Source organism: Ambystoma mexicanum, chromosome 6p (genome assembly GCF_040938575.1).
Source record: "Ambystoma mexicanum isolate Mex_15411 chromosome 6p, UKY_AmexF1_1, whole genome shotgun sequence".
NCBI lineage: Eukaryota > Metazoa > Chordata > Amphibia > Caudata > Ambystomatidae > Ambystoma > Ambystoma mexicanum.
In genome coordinates, this window is record NC_090935.1 from 1,213,108,509 (window position 1) to 1,213,120,482 (window position 11,974).

Below are 11,974 nucleotides of genomic sequence, written 5' to 3' on the forward strand. Positions count from 1 at the left end.
GAAGGAACTGGCAACGGCACCCTGCACCAGACGCAGATGGAGAGCCCAGCATTCACCTATATAAGGTGAGCACGTTGACCTGGGGGCTGTACGAAAAGGCTGGGAAGAGAGAGGGAGAGAGGGACATTCAACTACCCAGACCATTAACCCCCATATTCTTTCACCTGCAGAAACCTCACTCTTCGAGTCCGACACACAGTGCGAAGAGGTTCGACCCCAGAAGCCAATCGAGTCCTGCACATCACTTTTCGAGTCACAGACAGCTTCCTGCCAAGACCCGCGCCTCTGTGGGAATCAGGTGAGCGTTACAGAACGCGAAGCCCACCACAAAACTCCTACCCAGGCGCAATGGAAACCTCAGACACTGATCGACTAGCCCAGTTGCTCGGGGAATTAAGAGCAGAAGTACATGCAGCTCGTCAGGAAACAAACTCTCTAAGAAGAGAACTGATAATTTCCAAGGAGCGGACAGAGGACCTTGCTAGGCAGTTGTTACAAACGCAGGCAGGACAGACACCTTTGCCCGTTCCAGGAGGGAGTTATCCTTCTGCATCAGCTTCAAATCCAGTGCAAATCAATCTGCCCGGTAATGTGCCCTTGGCTCCGCCCGAACGCTTTTCTGGTGATCCAAAGAAATTCGCAGTGTTCATCAACCAGTGCCGCCTACACTTCTTATGTCGACCAGCTGCATTCCCAACAGACCAGACCAAGGTGGCTTTCGTGCTTTCTTATCTCAGTGGCAGCGCTGCAGATTGGTCGATCCCGTTAGTCACCCAGGATGATCCGGTTTTATATGATTTTCAGGCCTTCCAGTCCAGCATGGAGAAACTGTTCGCAAGACATGCACAAGGGCAGGCCTTGGACAATGAACTTCTCTCATTACGACAGGGTAATCAAGACCTCTTGACTTATATAGCCTCCTTCAATAGACTCATAGTGGAAACACAATGGCCTAAGGACAAGAGAATAACGCTTTTCTACAGAGGCCTGCGTGGAGAGCTCAAGGATGTGTTAGCGCAAGTTGTGAATCCTCCACAAGAATGTTCTGATTATATTGACTTAGTTGTCCAATTAGACCATAGACTACAGAACAGGAAGGCAGATCGTTCCAGATTTGATACCCGAGTGTTTTCTAAACCACAGACCTTGAATAAGGGAGCTGACACTGTGGAGCCCATGCAAATAGGGGGCATGAAAGGACCTTTAACCCAGAAAGAGCGGGAAAGAAGAAGGCAGCTGCAATTATGCCTCTATTGCGGAAACTCAGGACACTTTCTTCGGGACTGTCCAGTGAAACCAGCTAAGAAGACTGTAGGAGCCGCGGATACCTGTACCACAAAGTCAGAGCAGGGAAACGACCTCGCCCGACAAGAGTAGAGGTCCTCTTGCCGAACGTTAAGATCTGTCCCGTGACCTCGCATTTCGTGATACCCATGGTCCTCATTAGTCCTGAACGTCCGGATCGTTTACATGCAATTGAAGCTTACATTGACAGCGGAGCAATCAGTAACTATGTGGACCGTGAAATGGTATCAAGGATGAATCTACCCCTTGTCCCTAAGGCAGTAAAAGACGTCATCACTACTGTGGATGGCACGGAGATAGCCTCCGGACCAGTAACGCATGCCATCCAAGAAGTGACGCTAGTGAGTCAAGATGGACACCGGGAGAGAATCGTGTTCGATGTAATCAAGGCCCCTCAGTTCCAGATCATTCTGGGAATCCCTTGGTTAGAGAAGCACAATCCTCAGATCGATTGGCGAGCAAAGACGGTTCAGTTTCCAGAGTGTTTTAGCACTTGTTATCCTCGGTCTGATGTTTCACTGGCGGCAATCTCTTCTGAGGAGGTTCCCAAATTACCTCCCGAATACCAGGAATTCCAAGACGTCTTCCGGAAGAATCAAGCTAACACCCTGCCTCCTCATAGGTCTTACGACTGTCAAATAGATCTGATACCTGGAACAACTCCTCCTTGCAGCAGGATTTATGCCCTCACCGAGCCAGAGAACCTTCACCTCAGACAGTACCTGGACCAATACCTAGCTATCGGGTTTATCCGTCCTTCAAAATCTCCAGCTTCATCGGCTTTGTTCTTCGTTCCGAAAAAGGAAGGAGACCTTAGGACTTGCATAGATTACCGCGCCCTGAATCAGATCACCGTTAAAAACAGATACCCGTTACCTTTGATCCCTGAACTCCTGGACCAAGTCAAAGATGCATGTATATACACAAAGCTGGATCTCAGAGGAGCCTACCACTTGGTACGGATAAAAGAGGGCGATGAATGGAAAACGGCCTTCCGCACCAAGTACGGGCTATTCTAATATCAAGTGATGCCCTTTGAACTGTGTAATGCTCCTGCTGCTTTCCAATATTTTATGAACGATGTCCTTAGAGAACTCATAGACGTGTGTGTTGTTGTCTACATTGACGACATCCTCGTCTATTCATCATCTGAAGAAGAACATCAAAGACACGTTAAAAAGGTTCTCGAGAGACTGCGTCAACATAATCTTTTTGCTAAGCTTGAGAAATGCGTTTTCAACGTAACGGGAGTCGAGTTCCTGGGATTCATATTGTCGCCTAACGGAGTCCATATGGATTCAAAGAAAGTTGATGCAATTATCAAGTGGCCATCACCAACCTCTGTAAAAGGAGTTCAAAGCATGTTAGGATTCGCTAACTTTTACCGCAGATTCATTCCTGAATTTTCTCGGATAGTCCAGCCCATCACCGCTCTGTTGAAAAAGAACAAACGTTTTGAGTGGTCTTCTGAAGCAGAACAAGCTTTTCAAGACTTAAAAGCTAAATTCATTTCTGCACCTGTTTTAAAACATCCTCGCCCAGAACTTCCTTACATCATGGAAACGGATGCTTCTAGTCTTGCTATGGGGGCAGTGTTATCACAAAGAGATCCGGTCACACACCAACTACATCCTGTTGCCTTTTGGTCCCGCAAGTTTTCGCCTCCCGAGATCAACTATTCAATTACAGACAAGGAACTTTTGGCCATCAGATCGGCCTTTAAAGCCTGGCGGCATTATCTTCTAGGAGCCAGACACACAGTCACCGTAATGACTGACCATCGCAATTTACAATATCTAAAGACAGCCAAAGCTCAATCTTCCAGACAGCTTCGCTGGGCTCTGTTTCTAGCCGAATTTGACTTTATAATTACTTATCGACCAGGCAGTAAGAACGGAAAAGCAGATGCCCTCTCCCGGATGGGGGTAGATGAACATTTGACCAATCCAGAACCAATACCCATAATTCCAGAACAAAGAATTTTGGGTTTGGTCAGCGCTCAATCTTTTGAATACATCAAGACCATGGTTAAATCACTCCTAACTCCGGGCGATTTACGAGTCTGGCAATTAAAGGGGAAAGAATTTTCAGTGGATCAAGACCTACCATATTTCCGAGGACGATTGCATTTACCCTGTGAGAAAATACAAAAACAAGTAATCTCCTGTTATCACGGCTCTCTAATGGAGGGTCACCCTGGCATTACCAAAACAATGGAAAAGATTAAAAGACATTTCTGGTGGCTGTCATGGAAAAAGGATATTAGAGACTTTGTAATCTCCTGCGGTGTGTGTGCCCAGAATAAAAGTCAGAAGGAAAAACCAGCCGGCCTACTACAGCCACTAGACATCCCTCCCTGTCCATGGCATACCATGTCCATGGATTTCATCACAGACTTACCTCCATGTTCGGGGTATACTACCATTTTAGTAGTCGTGGATCTATTCTCCAAGATGGCTCACTTCATTCCCCTAAAGGGTCTACCATCAGCCTCAGTATTGGCCCGAGAATTCTTAGAAAACATTGTGCGGCTACACGGTTTTCCCTAGATTTTAGTCTCCGATAGGGGAGGTCAATTCATCTCTCACTTCTGGCGCAGTTGCTGTCGTCTAGCCCAAATTGATGTAAGACTTTCAACTAGTCACCATCCCCAAACTGACGGACAAACCGAAAGGACAAATCAAACTCTAGAGCAATATCTACGTTGCATGCTCCAACAAACTGAAAAACCCTGGAAGGATATTCTTTGGATCGCTGAATACGCTTACAATAATTCGATTCATTCTGGAACAGGGAAGACTCCCTTCTTCTTACTATACGGACACCATCCTAGAACCTCTAACCTGGATCCTCCCCAAGAATTCGAAGCACCTGCTGTGGATCACTTGCACTCGGAGATCACCCGTGCTTTTAAGGAAGCCTCAGCCCATCTGCAAAGAGCTAAAGCTCAATTCAAAAGAGGAGCAGATCGACACCGTAAAGAGGCTCTTCATTACGCTGTAGGAGATCAAGTCTGGCTATCCACTAAGCACCTGCCTCTAAAGGGACCCCGCACCTTCATCCCGAGATACCTTGGACCCTATCTCATATCTGCCATAATTAATCCGGTGGCTGTCAAATTGGAGTTACCTACGCATATGAAAATACACCCAGTATTCCATGTTTCCTTATTAAAACCTGTGCAACCAGAAACCCAATTGACTAAACTCCCAGAACCAGTTTTAGTAGATGGAGAACTTGAATTCGAAGTAAAGAACATCCTAGACTCCAAAATCTCCAAATCTAAGTTATATTATCTGGTTGATTGGAAAGGTTACGGCCCCCAGGAAAGGTCTTGGGAACCTTCAGAATACGTCCACGCACCTCGTCTGGTCAAAAAATTCCATCTGAATCACCCCGACAAGCCGAACCCCTGGAGAAGACACGCTTAGGAGGGGCCTTGAGGGGGGGTACTGTCATGATCACTGCTTCCACGGAGCCAGGACCAGCCCAACGTCCTTGGAAGCAGGCCCCTAACCCTAATCCTAGGCACCAGCCGGTCCCCACTGGGACCTTTTGGACCTTGTCCTGGCGCCGGTGGCACCAGGCTCATCAAAACCATTGGTCCCGGCACTGGAAGCGCCGGGCTCATAATAGGTGTAAGGATGCTTGGGTGGACTTACCTGCAGCAGACCATGCTGCTTACTTACCAGTCACTTAGAAGCTATCTAAGAACAGGGACTACTTTCTTACCTGGGTGGGGCAGCTCCACTCCCTGGATACAGCACTGGAACTCTTCTGGAAACTGGAACTCTTTTCTTACCTAGGCGGGGCCGTGGAAGAAGACGCCTCATCACCCCAAGGCTATTTAAACCACACCCGATAGATGAAGCGTGCTTCGCGTTATTCTGCATCTGCAGCAGAACGCTCACCGAGTCTGCTCCGGCTTTTCTTCTTCTGATCCTGGACCTGCAAGAATCTACTTACCATTTCCGTATCCAGACATCATCAGCACCTGCAAAGAACCGAAACAACAGGTTAGCAAGGCGAACTTTACACGCAGCTCTTACTCACCTGATCCATCGGCTGCGGCCGCTTCGTCACGCCGCATCTCCACCTGCAAAGGCAAAAGTATTGCCATACTCACCGGCACGCTGTGGATTCCGGATTTCCTCGTTCTGCATCGCCGCCTGTAAAGACAAAGCATCGTTAACTACTTACTAGCATTCCGCGGACTCCGGCGCTGCAAACCAACATCTGAAAGGCAAAAGAAAAGACATTAAGCAGGTATTTACTTACGTCCATCCCGCTCGTCGCAATAAAACGCCTGCAAATACTCTGGCGTCTCTTTAACACGAATTAAGCTGCAAGGAAAGAGACAATTAGAGCGCTTGCCATACTTACAAACTTCCAGGCGCTTTACTTCATCTTCCATCTCAAGAGCCCTGCAATACATAAGGGAAAAGCATTATATAGAGTCTGCATATAAACGTGCCACGCATTTAAAGACTATACAGATAAAAGGTGTCCAGAAACTCACCGCTCGTGCAGACAACGACGGTAACCATCCTCTGAATTCAAGAGGCCTATGTTTTACCAGTGAAGGAACTGGCAACGGCACCCTGCACCAGACGCAGATGGAGAGCCCAGCATTCACCTATATAAGGTGAGCACGTTGACCTGGGGGCTCTACGAAAAGGCTGGGAAGAGAGAGGGAGAAAGGGACATTCAACTACCCAGACCATTAACCCCCATATTCTTTCACCTGCAGAAACCTCACTCTTCGAGTCCGACACACAGTGCGAAGAGGTTCGACCCCAGAAGCCAATCGAGTCCTGCACATCACTTTTCGAGTCACAGACAGCTTCCTGCCAAGACCCGTGCCTCCGTGGGAATCAGGTGAGCGTTACACTAACGTTGCGTTTTGCCCAAAGGTAAATGCTGCCCACAGACGACGACACACCTGAAGCACTGTCACAACAATTTGTATACGTTATAAAAAGACCAAAATATTTAAAGAAGCGAAAAATACGTGTGTATTACAACACGTTCCTTCTGGCCATAGAGCAATCATTCCCACATCTCCACAAGCACTTACCAGCCTTAGGTCACTAAGATACGCGTGGGAACAGCTTTTCGCTTGGGCATTAAACGATTACTTAATAGGGAGAGCTTGAATAAACAAAACTAACAAATGAATGCTTATTTTTAGAAATTTTCAGGTGGGCATTTATATAGTGAAATAATAAGCTGAAGGACCGCAGCAAAGGTAAGAGGAAAATGCTAGTGATATTAGGTATTGTATTAAAAATTATAGGTTTGTTGTTCATCACTGGTCTCCTTGCTGCCGCTGTCTGGCAGGTACACTATGCTTCTTATGTCACGGCTGCACCTCCTACTAATGAACCTCCTACCACGGGTGCAACAGGTACGGTGTTAGGTGGTACGAGCAGAACACGATTAAACGGGGGAGGATTAAACGTAGCACATATGTTGATAATAATGGGGTTGACACATATCTTACAGATTCCGTAACACGTCTCAAACAACATGTGGTATCAGCACATGTCCAAAATTGGTAAGGGGACAACTAAGGACAACTGCTATGTGTGCTCACTGATCCCATATGCCAGGAGCGCCTCCAGAACATTTGTTGCTACTGAAGTACCAGCAACATCAGTAGAATGACTGATATACCTGGCTCTGTTCCAAACAAAAGGACGTTTCCAAGGGAGAATGGCAATAATAAAGTGGAAGACGAGAGACACATACCCGTATGAAAATAACTTCATCGAGACACTCCACATGTACAATAACTACTGGCAACTAACAGAAGGGCTCCAGTACGTGACGGATGGCCCAGACAAAGGAGAGACGAAGGAAGTAACGTTGAATTACCTACCATGTGAATGGCGCGCAAGTGAAGTTGCTGGAGTAATGGGGTGCTGGGAAAGACCACTGCTGCTAATATATGGGAAAGTATACACGAAGGAAGGATGGACAGATGGGGTTGTGGGGTGTGAAATGATAACACTGACAAAACCAAATATAGCAAAAATAGACGAAGAAAACAAGTGTTTCAACGGATGAATAAAGACAGCCGGACTGGTGACCTGGTTAGAGAAGGACGAAGACCCGGCATCAATACTTCCACTAACTGCACCGACACTATGTTATCAACACAACGGAGAGGTCTATGTCGGAAGGAACAGCAACTGCAAAAGGATAGTGACCATAACTAAGGAGGGTGCCGGTACATCGGTTTTAATGGACCACTATTGGGCCTGCGGAGATAAAGCATACCACAGCTTCCCGCCATCTTGGAATGGACTATGCACAATGGTACACATAAATGTACCATCCCTAGTGGTACCACAGAAAGATGTCAATTTGGGGAACTTCCCTAAGATGGACGAAGGGAATGAAAGGAGGAAATGATATGTGACGAATGGAGGAGGAAAAGAAAGTAACGACATAAACATATTGTTAAGAGTGAAAAGACAAGGAGAACCACTGACGGGAAACTACCTGTGGGGAAGATCGGAAACCGCTCTCAGTGACATTCCACCGGGATACAGACTGTTTAGCAGAGCGGCAATGTTCTTCTCATCAATAATACATCCAGGACTGCAGGCATATGCAAATGCAAAATGGCTCCAGATAACAAGATGGGAGCTAATGATGACAATAAACTCCACCGTCAACAAATTCAATGCAATAAAAGAAGAATTGAGGGCAGTACGAATGGAAGCACTACAGAATAGATATGTGCTGGACCTCCTTACTGCAATGGAAGGAGGAGTTTGTGCAAAAATTGGAAAATCATGTTGCACATTCACCCCTGCTAATGACGCAGACAACGGCACACTTACTGAGGCAGTATCACAACTTGCCAAGATGGAAGAAGAAGCTAAAGGAGTGAAGAAAGATGGCAGCTGGTTTTCCTACTTGTAGTCGTAGATGCCATCAAGGTTGTCAGATGGCCTTAAAATAATAGCTGGGTGCATAATAATGGGTATGGCTGCCCTTTTAGGATGAAGGTTGTGGAGAGCTCGGACAGCACGGACGACTGATGATATGATGGAAATGATCGGCATGCACGCCTTAATGCCAGCAGAAGACGACAGACACACCGATATAATAATAGAGGAAAGGGAGAGATTGCGCAAGCAAATATTAGAAAATGAGTCGCACCCGCTGTCTGTGAAGGTAGAAAACCCAAGGAACCCGAAGAGCTATGTTGGAAAGTGGGTCTACTGCAAACCCGGTGGTGGATGTGTGTATATGTACTGGTCATTTGAAGATCATGTGAACCAGTATGGACACTTAGGAGGAATAACAAAGGTATGGAGACCACGTGGATACAAGAGAGCGGATAATTTTGTGGTCGACAGGTCGACCAGAGGGGGGACTGAAGTGGGAAAATGGGAGAACACACTTCCCCCATTCTCATCCAGACCCTGGCCTAGAGGATCACGGCCCAAGCACCCCCCACGAGAGGAGTTTGACCCGCTCACCTCCTTACCAGACGACAAGGTACCATGTGTTCGTGGCCCCCATGCACGAGGAGCATGTCTACTACCATGCGCTGGCCAAGCCGACGCCTGCGATATGGACCAGATTGTTACGGACTTGGTCTTGATGGTCGTGTAGATTAGTAAGCCTCCGTCCCCAAGTACCACACAGACAACAAGATATTCAGTGTCTGTGCAGTCTTTGAGGCCACAGGATTTGTTATGAGCCGTCAGGTCTGGAACCGGGAACAGCCAGAAGGACCCCTGGAGCACTGCAAGGCAATAAGTGACTATCAAAACAATGTGCGTGTAGTACAATAATACCCAGCAAGGAAAAGAGCACCGCTTACCTAGTGTATAGGAAATGACACCCAGATGGATAGTGGGGCCCTGGACGGGGCTTAGTGTGCGAGACACTGTGGATGGGCGCACACCGAGGTTTGAGGCAATCCAGGTTATGCAGCCAGGCGAACGCCTTGCAGAGGCCGGTGGCCAAGAATACCAAAACACAACGAAATCCGTGAGGCAATCCAAATCCAAGTCCGAGGTCGTAGAAATATGCAAGGCCAAAGTTCAAAGGTGCCAGAGGAGTAGACAAATCAATCCAGTAGACAAATCCGAGGTCGTGACAGAGTTCAAGCCAAAGTTCACAATGCCAAGGGTTAGACAAAGGCAATCCAGTAGACAAATCCGAGGTCGTGACAGAATCGTAGGAGCAAGGTTCAAAGTAAGGAACAAGGAACAAGAGCCGTACAGTACTGAAAGAGTTCAGCTGTGAAGCAACGCTTCCGTGTTCCTGGCCGTATTTGAATCCTTGAGAGGAATCACGTGATGCGTGTCACGTGATGCGGAAGCGTTGTCTCCACGTGACTCCTGGTAGTGCTTGCCCCCTCACGTGATGCGTGGTCGTGTTGGCCCTCTCACGTGACGCGAGGATCGTTGCAAACGATGTGGATTGTTACGGGCTGCCAGTGGGAGTCTCCATTGTGCTTTCCAGCGCTGGGATGGCCGGTAAACCCCTGTTCCAAACAGTGTCCTGGTATTGCGGGTAAGATGATGCAGTCTCCGACTGCCAGAGTGCATAAACGGGATCCCCTGATGGATTCTGTCAGAGACCTGGCGTGCGGAGGGAGCAGGGAGAGGGTGTGCGGGAGAAAGCGTGACAGAGCCCCCCCTCAAAGGCCCACGACCCCGTGGGCTAGATGGGAAGTCCCTATGAAAACGGGCAACCAGGGCCGGGGCATGCACGTCTCGGGAAGGGACCCAGGAGCGGTCCTCAGGGCCATAACCCACCCAATCCACAAGATACTGAAGACGACCCCTGAGGAAACGAGAACCCAAAATGGCACTGACCTCGTACTCGTCAGGAGAGGACACAGAAACAGGAGCAGGAGGGGCACTAAGACGGGTAGGAGCAAGACAGGGTTTGAGGAGGGAGGTGTGGAAAACAGGGTGAATCCGCCAGGTAGGGGGAACTGAAAGGCGCAAGGCCACAGGATTCAGGACTTTAGCAATCTTGTAGGGACCAACAAAGCGAGGCAGCAGCTTGCGACAGCCAGGTATATGCAAATGGCGGGTCGAGAGCCATACCCGGTCACCCACACAATATTTAGGAGCCGCCAGCCGCCTCCTATCTGCCTTGGTTTTCATCACCGCCTGGGCCTCGCGCAGGTGGGTGAGTGTCTGGGCATGGATCGCGACCAGGTCACGAGCGCAGGCGTCAGCAGCAGGAGTGGCGGAGGGGAAATCAGGAAGAGGAAGGGCACGAGGATGCTGACCGTACAAGGAATAGAAAGGGGAGAAACCAGTAGACGAGTGCCAGGAATTGTTATAGGCAAACTCAGCTAGGTGGAGCAGGTTAAACCAGGAATCCTGGTACTGGAGGGTAAGACAGCGCAGATACTGTTCCAGGGCCTGGTTCACTCTCTCGGTCTGCCCATCACTTTCTGGATGATAGGCAGAGGAGAAGCGTGAATCGATACCCAAAATGCCAGTGAGAGCACGCCAGAAACGAGACGTGAACTGGGACCCTCGGTCCGAAACAATGACCTGCGGGAGACCAAACAGACAGAAAACGGACTGAAAGAACAAACGGGCCAATGTGGGTGCTGAGGGTATTCCCGTACAAGGTATGAAGCGGGCCATCTTTGTGTAGGAGTCAACGATAACCCAGATCGTGTCGTAGCCTCGTCTGCGGGGTAGGTCAGTGATAAGGTCCATAGAGACCGTGTGCCAGGGCCTGGGCGGGACTGGTAGTGGTTGGAGCAGTCCCAGAGGCCGCCCCCTAGATGACTTGCACTGAGCACATATCGAACATGTGTTGACGTAGTTCTCTATGTCTCTCCTCATTGAAGGCCACCAGCACCACCGCTGTAGGAGTTCTAGAGTGCGTTTTTGCCCCGGGTGCCCGTTGACTGCAGCATCATGAGACCAAGCGAGTGCCTGATTGCGTGCATCGCTGGTCGGGAGAAATAGTTTCCCTTGGATAAAAGGCAACCCCTCCTGTAGTTGAACATCCCACTCATTTAAGGCGTGTGGGTGTTGGGAAACCCAGTGTCTGATGGTGGTAAGCATAGGAGGGGATGGGGTACAAACACAGATGACGTGGCCCTTTTTTAACAATGTGTCGGGAAAGAGAGGTAACGGATCCCCACCAGGAGACCGGGAAAGTGCATCCGCCTTGCCGTGGGAGAGACCCGGCCTATGTTTCACCACGAAATCAAATGCTGCAAGAAAGAGATGCCAGCGGACATGCCTGCTGTTTGTACACTTCAGCGTAGCTAGGTCTTGCAGATTCTTATGATCAGAATATACCACCGTCTGGTGTTTTGCCCCGATGAGGTGGTGTCGCCATGTCTGGAGGGCGTCCTTGATGGCTAACAGTTCCTTTTCGGTAACTGTATAGTGGGATTCGGCAGGAGTGAATTTCCGGGAATGATAGGCTACCAGATGGAGACGGCCTGTAGTTGGACAAGACTGGGAAAGAACTGCCCCTAATGCGAAAGAGGAGGCGTCTGCTTCTAGGATGAACGGGAGTTCTGGGTCTGGGTGTTGTAAGACCGGAGCCGAGGCAAACCTAGATTTCAGTGCCTCAAATGCCTTTTGGTGTTCGGGAGTCCAATTAAACGGAACAAGAGGGCTGGTCAGGGCTGTGAGGGGAGAAACAATAGCCGAGA